General features: G+C 42.3%; 1 protein-coding gene across 8 annotated transcripts in view; it reads right to left on the minus strand.

Moving 5' to 3' along the window:
• Positions 1-13912, minus strand: part of B3GALT1 (beta-1,3-galactosyltransferase 1) — a 638472-nt gene extending 624560 nt beyond the window's left edge. For 5 of the 8 annotated variants that reach the window (XM_027558565.1, XM_027558633.1, XM_027558623.1 and 2 more), the window contains exon 1: positions 13561-13816. The gene's annotated coding sequence lies outside the window, so the exon portion shown is untranslated. Of the gene's footprint in view, positions 1-13560 lie in introns of all 8 variants that reach the window. The other 3 variants (XM_027558572.1, XM_027558604.1, XM_027558587.1) reach the window with 2 other exon arrangements.
• Positions 13913-16358: the final 2446 nt, after the last annotated feature.

Here is a 16358-nt window from a genome sequence, read left to right on the forward strand (position 1 = left end):
AATCAACCTTCACTTATGGTCTTTGCTACTTTGATAAGTTAGAAAATGTATCTAATTTTTTTCCTTTACTTTTTATCATTAAGTTAAAATCTTGGATGCTTATTGGTCTTATATATGTCCAGCTTTTATAGATTATCAATTTATTTCTTAGTTCACTTTTCTACTGGTATACTTGGAGAACTTTCAGTAGTCAATGACAATGTCTACTGTCCCTGATTATGTTGAAAGTACTAGGGATAAAATGATGATAATCACTTTCTTTAAGAGGTTTTCAATCTAGTGAGTAAGATGGATATAAGCTGTGAATCCCAATATTTTGAGGTAAGTCCTCTAATAGAAAACATTGAAAGATTATTATTAGAGTAATATTAAACTGTTATTCATAATGTGCTAAAAATATTCTCTTGCTTTACGTATGGCACTTTAAGTCTGTTAAAATTTATGAGGTCAAATCTGTATATTTTCCCCATTATACTGTGTTTATGAAGTCTATTTTCTTCTAACTTGATTTAGGGTTTCTTCATCTGACATTTATTTCTAAATGCAATGTGAGATACAGAATGTACCTTTTTTGCAAATAATTACTCAATTTTCCCAGAACCACATATTGATCATTTTTTGTTTTCCCACAGATTCGTGCTTATTGCATGTTATGCTTTATTTTCTGTATTTTAGAGCTTGTATATTGAGGTTCTTTTCATTTCTTCTTCAGGTCTGTCTGCATGTTAATATACTGTGTTAATTACAGCCATTTTCAATATCATTAGTTGACAGTCCAACTTTGTCTCAATGTTGTGTTATTTTTTTTTTATTTAAACATTCTTTGGCAATTAAAACTTATTTGCTGAGACTTCCCTGGTGGTTCAGTGGCTAGGACTCTATGCTTCCAATGCAGGGGCCTGGGTTTGATCCCTGGTCCAGGAACTACATTCCACATGCCACATGTAGCTCTCCTGCCACAACTAAAGGCCCCCAGGTGCTGCAACTAAGACTTGTCACAGCCAAATAAATATTTGTTTAATATTCAAAAAACCTTATTTGCTATTCTGTGTGAACTTTCGAATCTCTAAATTTCCCAACAGTCTCCTTCTATTTTAATTTGGATTGTCTACATATGTATGTGTGTATATACACACACATACACATTCAACATTTCTATTTCAGAAAACCCTCTACCTTTTCTCAGTTCTTGTCAATATCCATTAGTAAAGGTTTGAGTTTTAATTTCTTCTGAGTCTTAACTTACTATAACAAAAAGTCAGTAGAAAATTTCAGGCAGCTCTGAAATAATTCCTTGCAACATTTAGAATATAAAATATCTATCTGTTGAGACAGACAAAGGGACAGAGAGACACAGAAGAAACCAATAAAGATGGAGGAAAAAAAAAGACTACTTCAGCTGCCTTCAAGACATTTCAGGATTGGCCTACTTTTTAAATTTTAATCAGCATGGTTAGAAACCAAAGATCATCTTTTTCTTTGAATAAAGAATTAAGTCAAAATCCCCACTTAAAATGACTTTATCAGTGTAATTCATTATTTTTTAGTCTTGCTTATCAAATATAGCACTTCTCCTGTCTGTAATTAGATGGCTGTGTTCACTCAGAGAAATCAATATGTATTACTCACATTCAATTCATCTAACTCCTCAAAAATCGCAATTCAAGTAATCAGCAATGCTATTGTCATTTAATAGACATAGAAATAAAGAAGTGATAGACTGTGGTGGGAACTCACCAGCAACGGAGGGAGTTTATATTAGTTCACGTGCCGTATCCATGCAGTCACAGTGCAAACGTGCACATTTAGTGCAATTTTTCTTGTCTGCTAAGTCACGTCAGTTGTGTCTGACTCTGTGAGACCCCATAGACGGCAGCCCACCAGGCTCCGTAATCCCTGGGATTCTCCAGGCAAGAACACTGGAGTGGGTTGCCATTTCCTTCTCCAATGCATGAAAGTGAAAAGTGAAAGTGAAGTCGCTCAGTCATGTCCGACTCTTAGCGACCCCATGGACTGCAGCCTACTAGGCTCCTCCGTCCATGGGATTTTCCAGGCAAGAGTACTGGAGTGGGGTGCCATTGCCTTCTCCGGATTTCTTGTCTAGTAGCACTTAAATTTATAGCCAACCCAACTATACCTCTGGCAATTGTCTTTGACTGAGTACTAAAGCCCTAGTGAAGTCACCCACAAATTTTGTTGTTCAGTGAGGAATTGATTCAGTTCTGATATCATCTATATAGGTCATGAAAACATTTCTTAGTCAAAGAAGAAACAATGCTAACTGCAAACTCAGAACCAAGTGCAGTATATCAGTAACAAGCCATCTGATCAGTTGCAAATCTGCATCTTAGAAATTTGCAACTCATTGTCTCTTCAAACCACTGCCCTGGTTGTTTTCTGATAAAATCTAGCAACAGCGTTTTGTTTTTTTTTTTTCTTTCCCTTTTCCTTGAGTAATAAGAGAGGCACTAGTCCTTTAAAGGGCTTCCCTGGTGGCTCAGAGGTTAAAGTGTCTGCCTGAAATATGAGATACCTGGGTTCCATCCCTGGGTCGGGAAGATCCCCTGGAGAAGGAAACCGCGACCCACTCCAGTACTCTTGCCTGGAGAATCCCATGGAGGGAGAAGCCTGGTAGGCTACAGTCCATGGGGTCGCAAAGAGTCAGACACGACTGAGCAACTTCACTTTTACTTTCAGTCCTTTAAAATCCTCTCCTTATCCACACATGTTCCCTCCCTCTGTTGTGTTGTTTTGGTTTATGCTAATTGTCCAAGGAGCAGTGGCTGCACAGGCACAGGAGGGCCGAGAGGAGCTATTCCATGTTCAAAGTCGCCACCAGGAGGGGTGGCGGTGAGGAGATACCCCTCGTCCAAGGTAAGGAGCAGCAGCTGTGCTTTGCTGGAGCAGCCATGAAGAGATACCCCACATCCAAGGTAAGAGAAACCCAAGTAAGACGGTAGCTGTTACGAGAGGGCATCAGAGGGCAGACACACTAAAACCATAATCACAGAAAACTAGCCAATCTAATCACATGGACAACAGCCTTGTCTAACTCAATGAAACTAAGCCACCCAAGTTTTGGGTGGGGCCACCCAAAATGGGCAGGTCATGGTGGACAGGTCTAACAGAATGTGGTCCACTGGAGAAGGGAATGGCAAACCGCTTCAGTATTCTTGCCTTGAGAACCTCATGAACAGTATGAAAAGGCAAAATGATAGGATACTGAAAGAGAAACTCCCCAGGTCAGTAGGTGCCCAATATGCTACTGGAGATCAGTGGAGAAATAACTCCAGAAAGAATGAAGGGATGGAGCCAAAGCAAAAACAATACCCAGCTGTGGATGTGACTGGTGATAGAAGCAAGGTCCGATGCTATAAAGAGCAATATTGCATAGGAACCTGGAACCTTAGGTCCATGAATCAAGGCAAATTGGAAGTGGTCAAGGAGATGGCAAGAGTGAACGTCGACATTCTAGGAATCAGCGAACTAAAATGGACTGGAATGGGTGAATTTAACTCAGATGACCATTATATCTACTACTGCGGGCACGAATCCCTCAGAAGAAATGGAGTAGCCATCATGGTCAACAAGAGAGTCCAAAATGCAGTACTTAGATGCAATCTCAAAAACGACAGAATGATCTCTGTTCGTTTCCAAGGCAAACCATTCAATATCACAGTAATCCAAGTCTATGCCCCAACCATTAACACTGAAGAAGCTGAACGGTTCTATGAATACCTAGAAGACCTTTTAAAACTAACCCCCACAAAAGATGTCCTTTTCATTATAGGGGACTGGAATGTCCCCTATATGTAGGAAGTCAAGAAACAACTGGAATAACAGGCAAATTTGGCCTTGGAATATGGAATGAAGCAGGGCGAAGACTAATCGAGTTTTGCCAAGAGAATGCACTGGTCATAGCAAACACCCTCTTCCAACAACACAAGAGAAGACTCTACACGTGGACATCACCAGATGGTCAACACCAAAATCAGATTGATTATATTCTTTGCAGCCAAAGATGGAGAAGCTCTATACAGTCAGCAAAAACAAGACCAGGAGCAGACTGTGACTCAGATCATGAACTGCTTATTGCCAAATTCAGACTTAATTTTTGAAGAAAGTAGAGAAAAACCACTAGACCATTCAGGTATGACCTAAATCAAATCCCTTATGACTTTACAGTGGAAGTGAGAAATAGATTTTAGGGACTAATCTGATAGACAGAGTGCCTGATGAACTATGGACAGAGATTTGTGACATTGTACAAGAGACAGGGTCAAGACCATCCCCAAGGAAAAGAAATTCAAAAAAGCAAAATGGCTGTCTGGGGAGGCCTTACAAATAGCTGTGAAAAAAAAAGAAGCAAAAAGCAAAGGAGAAAAGGAGAGATACAAGCATCTATATGCAGAGTTCCAAAGAATTGTAAGAAGAGACAAGAAAGCCTTCCTCAGTGATCAATGCAAAGAAATAGAGGAAAACAACAGAATGGGAAAGACTAGGGATCTCTTCAAGAAAATTAAAGATACCAAGGGAACATTTCATGCAAAGATGGGCTCAATAAAGGACAGAAATGGTATGGACCTAACAGAAGCAGAAGAGATTAAGAAGAGGTGGCAAGAATACACAGGAGAACTGTACAAAAAAGATCTTCACGACCCAGATAATCACAATAGTGTGATCACACACCTAGAGCCAGACATCCTGGAATGTGAAGTCAAGTGGGCCTTAGGAAGCATCACTACAAACAAAGCTAGTGGAGGTGATGGAATTCCAGTTGAGCTATTTCAAATCCTGAAAGATGATGCTGTGAAAGTGCTGCACTCAATATGTCAGCAAATTTGGAAAACTCAGCAGTGGCCACAGGACTGGAAAAGGTCAGTTTTCATTCCAATCCCAAAGAAAGGCAATGTCAAAGAATGCTCAAACTACCACACAATTGCACTCATCTCACATGCTAGTAAAGTAATGCTCAAAATTCTCCAAGCCAGACTTCAGCAATACGTGAACCATGAACTTCCAGATGTTCAAGCTGTTTTAGAAAAGGCAGAGGAACCAGAGATCAAATTGGCAACATCCTCTGGATCACTGAAAAGGCAAGAGAGTTCCAGAAAAATATCTATCTCTGATTTATTGACTATGCCAAAGCCTTTGACTGTGTGGATCACCACAAACTGTGGAAAATTCTGAAAGAGATGGGAATACCAGTCCACCTGACCTGCCTCTTGAGAAACTTATATGCAGGTCAGGAAGCAACAGTTAAAACTGGACATGGAACAACAGACTGGTTCCAAATCGGGAAAGGATTATGTCAAGGCTGTATACTGTCACCCTGCTTATTTAACTTATATGCAGAGTACATCATGAGAAACGCTGGGCTGGAAGAAGCACAAGCTGGAATCAAGATTGCCTGGAGAAATATCAATAACCTCAGATATGCAGATGACACCACCCTTATGGCAGAAAGTGAAGAGGAACTAAAAAGCCTCTTGATGACAGTGAAAGAGGAGAGTGAAAAAGTTGGCTTAAAGCTCAACATTCAGAAAACGAAGATCATGGCATCTGGTCCCATCACTTAATGGCAAATAGAGGGGGAAACAGTGTCAGACTTTATTTTTGGGGGCTTCAAAATCACTGCAGATGGTGACTGCAGCCATGAAATTAAAAGACGCTTACTCCTTGGAAGGAAAGTTATGACCAACCTAGACAGCATATTCAAAAGCAGAGACATGACTTTGCTAACAAAGGTCCATCTAGTCAAGGCTATGGTTTTTCCTGTGGTCATGTATGGATGTGAGAGTTGGACTGTGAAGAAAGCTGAGCGCTGAAGAATTGATGCTTTTGCACTGTGGTGTTGGAGAAGACTCTTGAGAGTCCCTTGGACTGCAAGGAGATCCAACCAGTCCATTCTGAAGGAGATCAGCCCTGGGATTTCTTTGGAGGGAATGATGCTAAAGCTGAAACTCCAGTACTTTGGCCACTTCATGCAAAGAGTTGACTCATTGGAAAAGACTCTGATGCTGGGAGGGACTGGGGGCAGGAGGAGAAGGGGATGACAGAGGATGAGATGGCTGGATGGCATCACCAACTCGATGGACATGAGTTTGAATGAACTCCGGGAATTGATGATGGACAGGGAGGCCTGGTGTGCTGCTATTCATGGGGTCACAAAGAGTAGGACACGACTGAGCGACTGAACTGAACTGAATGAATTTAGAGCAGTAGCTTTTAAGGTTTTCTTAACCATTTCCAACTAATTCGGAATATTCATGAATGGAAAGAACTTGCAAACCATGGTTATCTCCTGAAGTCCCTAATTCACCTATTGATCACTTTAAAGTCTATAGATTTCTGGAAGTAAGAAATCCTGTTTTAGAAATATTGGTAAATATTTTAAAGGAATCTTAGACAAAATGATTGTATTAAATACAAATATTTTACATGCAGACACATCTCTAGCCCTATAATCTTAGATGACATCTCTAAATGCCTCCCAATTTTTCATTTCCTTGATCCACCATAATATTAATGTGATATATTATTTCAGATATTACTAGAAAATATTCAGATGTACAAATTGGTAGATGTAGTCATTTCTGCTTACATTATTGTTAGGTAGGAAGTTAGGTATGAGCAAGGATGGGAGGCTAAGGAAAAGGTTGCAAGCTGATCTCTAAACCCCATTCAGACACACCCAGGAGAGTTCACAGATATGCTACAAAAATAACCACAGGGGCTTTTCCAATTCCTACACAGGCACCCTAGGCACCCAGTGGATACAAACTAACCACAGGGGCTTCCTCAAGGAATCCTAGAAAGCTAGGAGCCAATCAAGGGTTCATAAATATTCTAAGATGCTGCTAAGTCGCTTCAGTCGTGTCCGACTCTGGGCGACCCCATGGACTGCAGCCTACCAGGCTTCTCCGTCCATGGGATTGTCCAGGCAAGAACACTGGAGTGGGTTGCCATTTCCTTCTCCAATGCATGAAAGTGGAAAGTGAAAGGGAAGTCGCTCAGTCGTGTCTGACTCTTAGCGACACCATGGACTGCAGCGTACCAGGCTCCTCCATCCATGGGATTTTCCAGGCAACAGTACTGGAGTGGGGTGCCATTGCCTTCTCCAAAATATTCTATACATATACATATATTTGATTATAACAGACTGAATTATGGGAAGACAAATACAACTGTTCTGTAACTTGCAACTGTCAACTGGCCTTGGACATATACCTATTTGCATTCCCTTTCTTGATTGGTGGTGGGTACAAGCCCTATTTTGCACAGGGCACAACCAGGAGGAGTGTGAGCCGTGCTAAGTCCCTTCCACTGTGTCAGACTCTGTGCAACCCAATGAACTATAGCCCCCCAGACTCCTCTGTCCATGGGATTCTCCAGGCAAGACTACTGGAGTGGGTTGCCATGCCCTCCTCCAGGGAATCTTCCTGACCCTGGGATCAAACCCGTATCTCTTATGTCTCCTGCATCCGCAGGCAGGTTCTTTAATACTATCCTGGGTAAGAGACAGAAGTATAAAAAGCGGGAAGCCAAAAGGGAATGTTAGGTCAACTCCTTTCCGGCTGGTCTACTCCCATGTCTTGGGAGTGTCTATCTAATAAAAGATCTGTCTGCTTCAGCTGTAACTTGTCTGTTGTTTTAAACCCTTTAGTCTACTGTTCCAAATTTTTGTTGCTATAAGAACTGAGGGAGAAAAATAAACCAATCTGATGTTGCTGCTACTAAGTCGCTTCAGTCGTTTCCGACTCTGTGCGACCCCAGAGACAGCAGCCCGCCAGGCTCCCCCGTCCCTGGGATTCTCCAGGCAAGAACACTGGAGTGGGTTGCCATTTCCTTCTCCAATGCATGAAAGTGAAAAGTGAAAGTGAAGCCGCTCAGTTGTGTCCGACTCCTAGCGACCCCATGGACTGCAGCCCACCAGGCTCCTTCGTCCATGGGACTTGCCAGGCAAGAGTACTGGAGTGGGGTGCCATTGCCTTCTCCAATGTTACCACATTATAAATGCAAGGCTGTATAACGGGCAGCAGACATGGAGTCAACATGCCCACTTAGTAGATGACAAACAACGTTTCTAAACCTGGCTCTACTTTCAGTTGACCTTGGGCAATTATTAACTCCCTAAAGTTCTTTATTACACATAGGGGACCTTAGACTAATGACCTGGGTTTTCCCTGGGTCTAAATACCTGACTTCTGGTAAGTTTTCATCTGTTTCATAATCAGCCAGAGCTGACTTTGTGTGCCAGGCACAATAACTGTTGGTTGCTTTACTTGCGTTTTTAAACACTGTTTTCCTAAAGTTTTGTATTGGGCAGAATAGAGAAAAGCCAGGGCAATAAAAGGTAAAGGCTTAAATGGGTGGTACATGAATTTTTGAAACTAAGCATATAGTGAAACAGCAGTATCAGAAGACATTTCCTCATCTGCTAAAAATGAATTGCAGAGCAGTAATCTCAAAAGATTTTCCTTGAATGATGGAAATCAATTCAGAAATGACCATTATTAATATTGTGTGCCCTGCACTAATATTTGGTCATATTAAAACTTGTGAATAAGAAGGCATTAATTCATTATGTAACGTGGCTTCTTGAGACTACAATTTCAGTTTTCCTCTAATATAAAAATACTGTTCACAAACTAACTGTTGAAAGTCAAGCTAGGACCCATTCTTTACACGAAGGTAAACACACACACATTTATTTGGATATGTAAGCTAAAGACTCTAAAGAAAATAATGAAATGAAAAGCACGGAAAGTGAAACTGGAATCATAATTGCACACTTTCATGAGCAAGAGTAGAGAAAATACTGCAAGGTTTTATCTGTAATTGGACTGACTGGATAACCAAATCAATTTTGAATTAAAGATGAACTAATTTTGAAATTTTGAAGTGTTTTGTCATTTATTATTAGATGATCAGATTGTGAAGTTTTGGGGGTTTTTTTGGGGGGGGTGATGCATAAACTTTAGGAAAACTTTGACCTCAAACTCTAGGGGTTCTGATTGACTTTCACAGAGGTACATGAATACATTCCTTTCAATGTGGAAGAAGTAGAATGTTTCTCGTTAAAATTATGTAGCTGAGTGCTTTATTTCTACTTCAAATTCACTCATCTCCTTTAAATGGGTTTATGTAGAAGGACCGTGAATAGTCATAAACACCCTTTAAAATGTTGTTAGTTTGAATGAAATATGTTAGAAGAGTATTTGTTAGGGGAAGCACACTGATTGAAACAGTCCACCCTGGCCAGGCACCATAGTAATCATTTGCATGAGTTGTTTTATGACAGGAGATCCTGATAAGGAATACGGAACTAATAAGCCACCACCAACCGGAAGAGTTCGGGAAAAGTTGAAAGGAGACACCGCATGTCCATCCATTTTCCAGAATCTCTCTCGTTAGCATCCATCTTGGCTGAACGATGCGTGCGCCACCAGGAAAGACTCTGAATTAGAATGATTGGCCAAAGACCACCTGGAAACTAATCCCATCACCATAAAACCCAAGACTGCGAGCCACGCAGCAGAGCAGTTCCCCTGGGTTCCCTTATCCTACTGCTCTCCACCCGGGTGCCCTTTCCCAATAAAATCTCTTGCTTTGTCAACACATGTGTCTCCTCGGACAATTCATTTCCAAGTGTTAAGACAAGAGCCCAGTTTCGGGCCCTGGAAGGGGTCCCCCTTCCTGCAACAGTATTTCCCACTTCAGTTCCTCTGAAAAAAATGTTACTTGATTTTAAATAATTTTTAAAGACAGGTATCCTGTCATATTTTGTTTAATCATCTTTATGTTGACCATCTTTAAAGGTTTTTAAATAGTCTTAAACCGTCTTTAACTCCTTAATCATCTTTAACTGTCATCCTATGCAGTGTTTTCAGTTACACAGCTTCAGAAGTAACATGTATCAGATATTAACCATGATCACTTTCCAGTTCTTAGATTAATGTGAGTATATTTGTGTGGGTAGATGGGTATTGACGGGAGACAAAATGAGATGGAAAGAGACTGAGCCATGGATAGTGGATAGGCTGGTAGGTGATAAATCATTTATATACATATATAAATAAGTTAGAAAATATATAGAAAGTTACTACTTATATTTTTTATGATCTATTCTATTTTACCCCACAAAAATATAAGCTTTATGAGGGCAAGGGTTTTGATTTACTCTCTAATATTGTCAAAGCCAACTAGAACAATGTTTTGCACACAGCTGGAACACAGTTCAATTTGTTACAATTTACTTGAATAAACCAGTATCATTATTAATTAGTAAGACAGTACCTGAAAGGATGAGAATTATGCCTTATGAAGTATATTCATCACTTAGGCTGGGTTGGTGAATTTGTTTCAAATTCAGGAGTAGTTACAGTTTTCCTGAGAGCCTTTCCAGTATGTGTACATGCGTGTGTATTGTGTGTGTGTGTGTGTGTGTGTGTGTGAGAGAGAGAGAGAGAGAGAGAGAAAGACAGACTACGAGAGAATGCAAATGAATTTTGGGTTTACTGAACTGCTTGCAGTTTTTAATTCCCTGAAACATGTTAGTTTTCAAAAAACAAAATTATTTCACCATTAATTAAATGAATATAAATTACTATTAATTAAAATAAACTTCACTGTCTTACTTAACAATTTATTAATAGAAACTAATCATGACTATTTGACAAATTATGTTTCAAGAAGATCATGGTGTTTATTGTATTGCTATTCACAGTAAATCTGATCTTTTTACAAAAGTTATGCAGTATTGAAATTACAGTATAGGTCAGAAAGTGAATTTGGTGGCCTGGAGTCTTGACAACTTGACATTTACTTGAGTTACTAAATTCCATCTAGAAAATAAAGCAATCTGAGCTCATGGGCTGCCCTGCAGCAAAACAAGTCAAAGCTAAAGTGAATTTGCAGACTAGGTAGAACTTGAATTGCTTGTATAAACTTAAGTTGCTAACTTTATCTATTATCTCCCCTAAACCTGAGTGCCCCCCTTCCCACACACTCCCTGCATGGTTACCCTCAGTGACACACAGACCTTGCTGCTTTATCCTAATATTTCTGCTCATTGTCACATTTCTCTGCACTTTGTTACATTTTGGTCTGGTGGTTTTGAAAATGTATTTAATTACCTGAAAAATACTCCCAAATAAAAGTTTGTTCCCTCCAAAAAAACCTCAAAACCCCTTAAAATTAATACAAAAGCTCTGTTTCTGCTTAGAAAGTTGTGACTTGCCCTGATATATAATGCAGTGGATTTACAAGATGTTATTTGTTTGCAAAGTGAAAAACCACATTCTTAGCCAAGTATTTGAAAATTTCCTTAAAAGTTCCATTTTGATAACTAGATGCTTTTAGTAAGTGGCTTTACGCTTATTTGAAAACTATTGATTAGTAATGCAACAACACGTTTATTGTGTTTAATCACCTTAATAAAGTCCTAAAAGTTACAACCAAATATTGTAATACTATAGTACTCACCTGGCAACAGGTAAATTTTGTATTGAAATGTAACAATCACAAGCTATACTCTCCTTAATGATATCTAAAAACTAGCCTTTTAAACCAGACGTGATGACTACTAAGGGGAAAATACTCGCTGCCAATTTTGTACTAACCCAAATGCAATTATAAGTGTTCAAGTAAAATAGAACGAAAAATTCCATTTACAGTTCATGCATTAAGTGATGAAAAAAATGTGCAACCATTCTCAAACATAAAATTAACATCATTCCTAGTTCACCAGTAAATTATTCATCTGCTCCATAATTATTTTAAATTACTAAATAGGGGTGAAGTAATCTTTAAAATTTAAAAAAAAAAAAAACTTGTAAAAAATGCTGACATTTTGGACAGCTCCCTTCTGATTTCTACAACATTTCTATGAGGTGTTTTTACTTTTTTTTTTTAGCTTTGCCAAATCAGAAATGAGCCCCACCAAAGTCGTTTCCGCCGCTGGGGTTTGGGTTTTATTTTTGTTGTGTTTTGCTGCGTTGTGTTTAGGGGCAAAATATTCTTCCAGTGAAAGGGATTAAGGATCTACATAACTGGGGAAGTGTTGTTCTCAGCTTAATATCCGGCTCCCTGTACTGAGCTAATTTTTAAATGTTTTCCAAAGGTTCTAGCTGGTAAGAAGGGAGCTGCCCTCTCCACTTCCATTCCCCGCTACAATTCATTCGCTTCTGTAAAGGACCACCACAGCCTCTCCATCTATGCCAGGCAGGGACAGTTTGTCAGTGCCGAGGTATTTCAAGAACTTTCCAAGCAAAGACTCCTAGGAGACAAAAGACCACGTACAAAGCAATAGCCAAGAATAACTTTGTGCGTCCGGAAGAGGGATGGAGAAACCCCTGCACTGAGCTCCGGAGATCTGGACTTAGCCCGGTAGCACCATCCATTTGCAGCAGCGAAAAAAAAAAAACAAAACAAACAAAAAAACAACAGCCTTCTGCGGAAAAGGTTTACATCGCTGGTGGAACTCCCAGTGGCTTTACAAAATAAGTTAATCTAATATATAAAATAAAAAACAGTGTAGGTACTGGAGGCAGCTGGGTACGTAACCCTGGTTACACTTGGGAGGTTAACCTGCTTTAGGTCTAGTTGCCCAGACCCCAGCGGGCTGGAACTTTCTCCGAGGGCGGAGCCACCCTACAGTTCGCAGCGGCCACGCGCGCGCCCGGCCGTGTCCGGATCCCGAAGATATCTACTAAGGTAGCTTGATGAGGTAGGGGCTCCACCTGAACCGGCACTCGAGCCCCGCCCCGTTCCAGTGACGTGCGTGCCCCACACTGGCGCGGGCCAGGGACACCCTCAATCAGTCCCTCGAAGCTTGACTCTCTCCCTCCCCAATTCTGCATCCCCGAAAAGTGTAGCGAGCTCCTCTTCCTACGTGGGGCGTCCGACACACAAAAAAAGTCGCCACTCTCCAAGCCTAGCTCCATTCCCCAACCCTCGTTCTCTCCCCCCTCTCCGTCATCCTTTTTTCCAGCGAAGCGGACCAACCTTTACTTTCCTCTTTCATCTCCTCCCCTCCAAAGTCCTCGGCGCAAAGTGGGAGTTTTGGGAGCCTCGGTGAATGTGCCTGTCCCCTGGCGCACTGACAGCTCCCTCTTTTCATCAAGGCAATAAACTTCAATTTGCCAGGCTCTTAAATGAGCCACTGAGGACTTTCCCCGTGCGTTCTCGTGCGCTCTCCCTCCAGCTGAGCCAAGTGCATCCAATTCACTCTATCCCAGCCTGGAGCCCTGAAGGACGTAGGTTCACGCGAGAGGGGACCCACCGCGCTCCCAGCAAAGTGCCCTAAACCGCGCGCTCACACACGCAAATGCATACACAATGCCATCCCCGCGCTATCAAAGTCAGCCGGCGCAGAGGGGAAAACGCACGAGCAGGAGTGGCACCCGGGCGATCATCAGCCTAGCCGCGCGTCCGGACTCGCTGCCCGGGTCCCAAACACCTTTGTCTGAATGCCCCAGGAACAATGAGCCTGGAAACCCCCAAAGATAACATCAGTGGCCCCGGGGGCGGCGCGCGCACTGCCGGGCCAGACCTTACCCGTGGGGCGCGTGGTCTCCCGCCGCTTGGCTGGCCCGCGGGCCACAGGGACGCTGCAGCCGGGGTCCCGTAGATGCTGCTGCTCCGCTGCCGCTGCCCCATCCCCAACGGCAGCATCACTTCGCTGCCGCCTCCGCCTCCTCGTGCTCCGTTCTCTCGACCGCCCCTCCCCGGCGTCCGCCTGCAGGACCGGCAGCGCCTGCGGCGCTGCGGGGTGGGCAGCAGCGGAGGCGGTGGCGCCCGCGCGAGCTCGCCCAGCTGCACCGGCTAGAGCAGCCGCGGCGGCAGCCGGAGCACCCGAGCCAGGCTGCGCTTCCCCGGCGAAGGCTCTGGCCTCGGCGACTGACAACGCTGGCTAGCCAATCGCTGCGTCGCCCCGCACGGCGGGGGGAAACCAATCAGAGCGGAAGGCCCATGGTTTTCCTCCGCCTTTGCTCAGCAGGCTCGTTTCCGGGAGAGGCAGCGAGGCTGCTCGCGTTTGGGATGGGGGAGGCAAGGGAGGAGCGCGCGGCGGGACTCCTGGCTTTCGAGCCTTAGGTGAGGCTGAACGACCGGGCCCACTCAGGTGGGCCTGGCGCGGTTTTTGACGGTCCGGAGCCCGCGGCTTAGCAGAAAAGGGCGTGCTGGGGTGAGTCAGTCCCCAGAGCGTCGGATTGGAGGGTCAGCTTCTTGGCATCCCTGCGCCCCGGCCGTGGGACCCGAGTGGGACACGAACGGCAGTGCAGGAGAGCGCATCCCTGGAAGTGGTCGGCGCCTTGGAGAAATCATGCGAACAGTCACCAGACAGCGCCCCCGTCCTTCTCCCTTTGGTAGCTTTGGCATCTGAAAAGAGTGGTACTTCTGAGCCTCCGAACTGCTCCTTGCCATAGTAATCAGTCCAAAAGATTGCCCGAGCTATGAAAGAGGAATTTGGAGAAATGTTCTCAAAGTTGTAGGTGGAGGGTCCCTCCAGACCTTCCTTCCAAATGAACTTCCCCACCTCCACCCAGCAAAACAAAACACCTCAGGGAGCAAGGAGAAAGCTAATTTAAACAGGCAACGTAGTTGGTTTGTACCCCCCTTTTTAAACCTTTGGGGAATCACTTCTGAATGATTAAATGGGTGCTCTTTTGTTCGTGTGTGTGTGTGCGCGCGCGCGCGCGCGCCCACGCGCGCACTTGACACAAACACGAGAGAAATATTTAACAAAGAAAGAAAAAGAGAAAATGGCAAACTTTCCCCACATGACCATCTCCCAGAATTAATGATGAGCTTTCCTTATGCAGCATTATAAGTCCCTTCAGTGCAAATACGACTCAAAGGTCCAGAGTTCTAGTAAGTCTATAATCAATTGCAGTAAATTATTGTTGCAGTAAGACAAGCTTAAATTCTACAAGAAGATGTTAATGTGTGGGTCATTCTTCGAGTAACCTTCTCTATCTTACAAAGTTGTTGCGAAAGTCAAAAATCACGTGTATAAATTAGCAACATAGTGGTCTGATTAGTTGGAATTCAGAATGCTGCTGCTGCTGCTAATTCTAATTATATTTAAGTGATCTTTGTCTTCTTGCAACAATCACCTTTCTTCATTTGCCTTCCAAGATAATTCCGTGTAACCCATGATACCTTAAACAAACCCTGCGGAAATTTTGTGAGCACTCTAAGGAAAAATTTGATTGCAGAATAGACTTGTGTGTTGCAGTCTTCTAGTACTATAGAAAATGTATGTACATATCAGCACCATTCATCCAAATTTTCTTGTACTCCTCCCCCCCCCCCCCCCACCCCGCGTCATGAGTCATTTGACCAATCTAGTTTGGGAGATAGACCATCTCTGATTATGAAAACAACAGTGCAAATAAAACATATATTATTTATTTTTAAGCCTGAAAACATGTATGCACCACATCACTTTGAATTTTTAATCTAGAGGAGGGTTTTTGTTTGTTTAGCATTTTAAATTACTTCTGTAACTGTGTAACTTAAAATTAACACCCTCATTAACTACATGAAGTAATCAGTAGAGGAATGGAGTTTAAGTCTGGGAGAGAAAGGGAAAAAAGGTGCTTTATTCAAACTGGGGGGAAAAGGGAGTTATTTGTAATAACTAGAAATATTAAAAAGTATATCTTAAAATTAGAAAATTTAAATGCAATAACAGTTTAGAAATATTTGTGATAAAAAATAAAATGACATTCAATCAAAAGACTAATCCTGACTAAAGAAAGCATGTGTAATATGAAAATGTTACCAAACTTTAGAATGCTAAAAATTTTTAGAGAGGTGCACATAATATCTACATAATTTTTCTAACTACCCCTCTGTGCCCTGCCTAATACAGTCTTTTCTAGTATCCTGTAATCTTTTCTATTATATCTGGTATTTTGCAACAGTCAGTCCTGAAAATATTTGGGTCCTAATGTATTTGGTAGTGATTAAGATGATCAAACAACTTCTTACAGAAGCAAAAATATTAAAGAAAATTAACAGCATACAACATACAGATAAAACAGCAATACTGCGTACCGATAAGGCTGCAGTCCATGGGCTCGAAAGAGTCGGACACGACTGAGCGACTTCACTTTCACTTTTCACTTGTCCTGTGTTAGAGAAGGAAATGGCAACCCACTCCAGTGTTCTTGCCTGGAGAATCCCAGGGATGGGGAAGCCTGGTGGGCTGCCGTCTATGGGGTCGCACAGAGTCGGACACGACCGAAGTGACTTAGCAGCAGTAGCAGTGCTATGCATAAGCAGCTTTGAGCAAAAGAAACCTGTACACCATTAACAACTTACTAAGAATGAAAACCATTAAATATTTA

This window comes from Bos indicus x Bos taurus, chromosome 2 (genome assembly GCF_003369695.1).
Source record: "Bos indicus x Bos taurus breed Angus x Brahman F1 hybrid chromosome 2, Bos_hybrid_MaternalHap_v2.0, whole genome shotgun sequence".
Taxonomy (NCBI): Eukaryota; Metazoa; Chordata; class Mammalia; order Artiodactyla; family Bovidae; genus Bos; species Bos indicus x Bos taurus.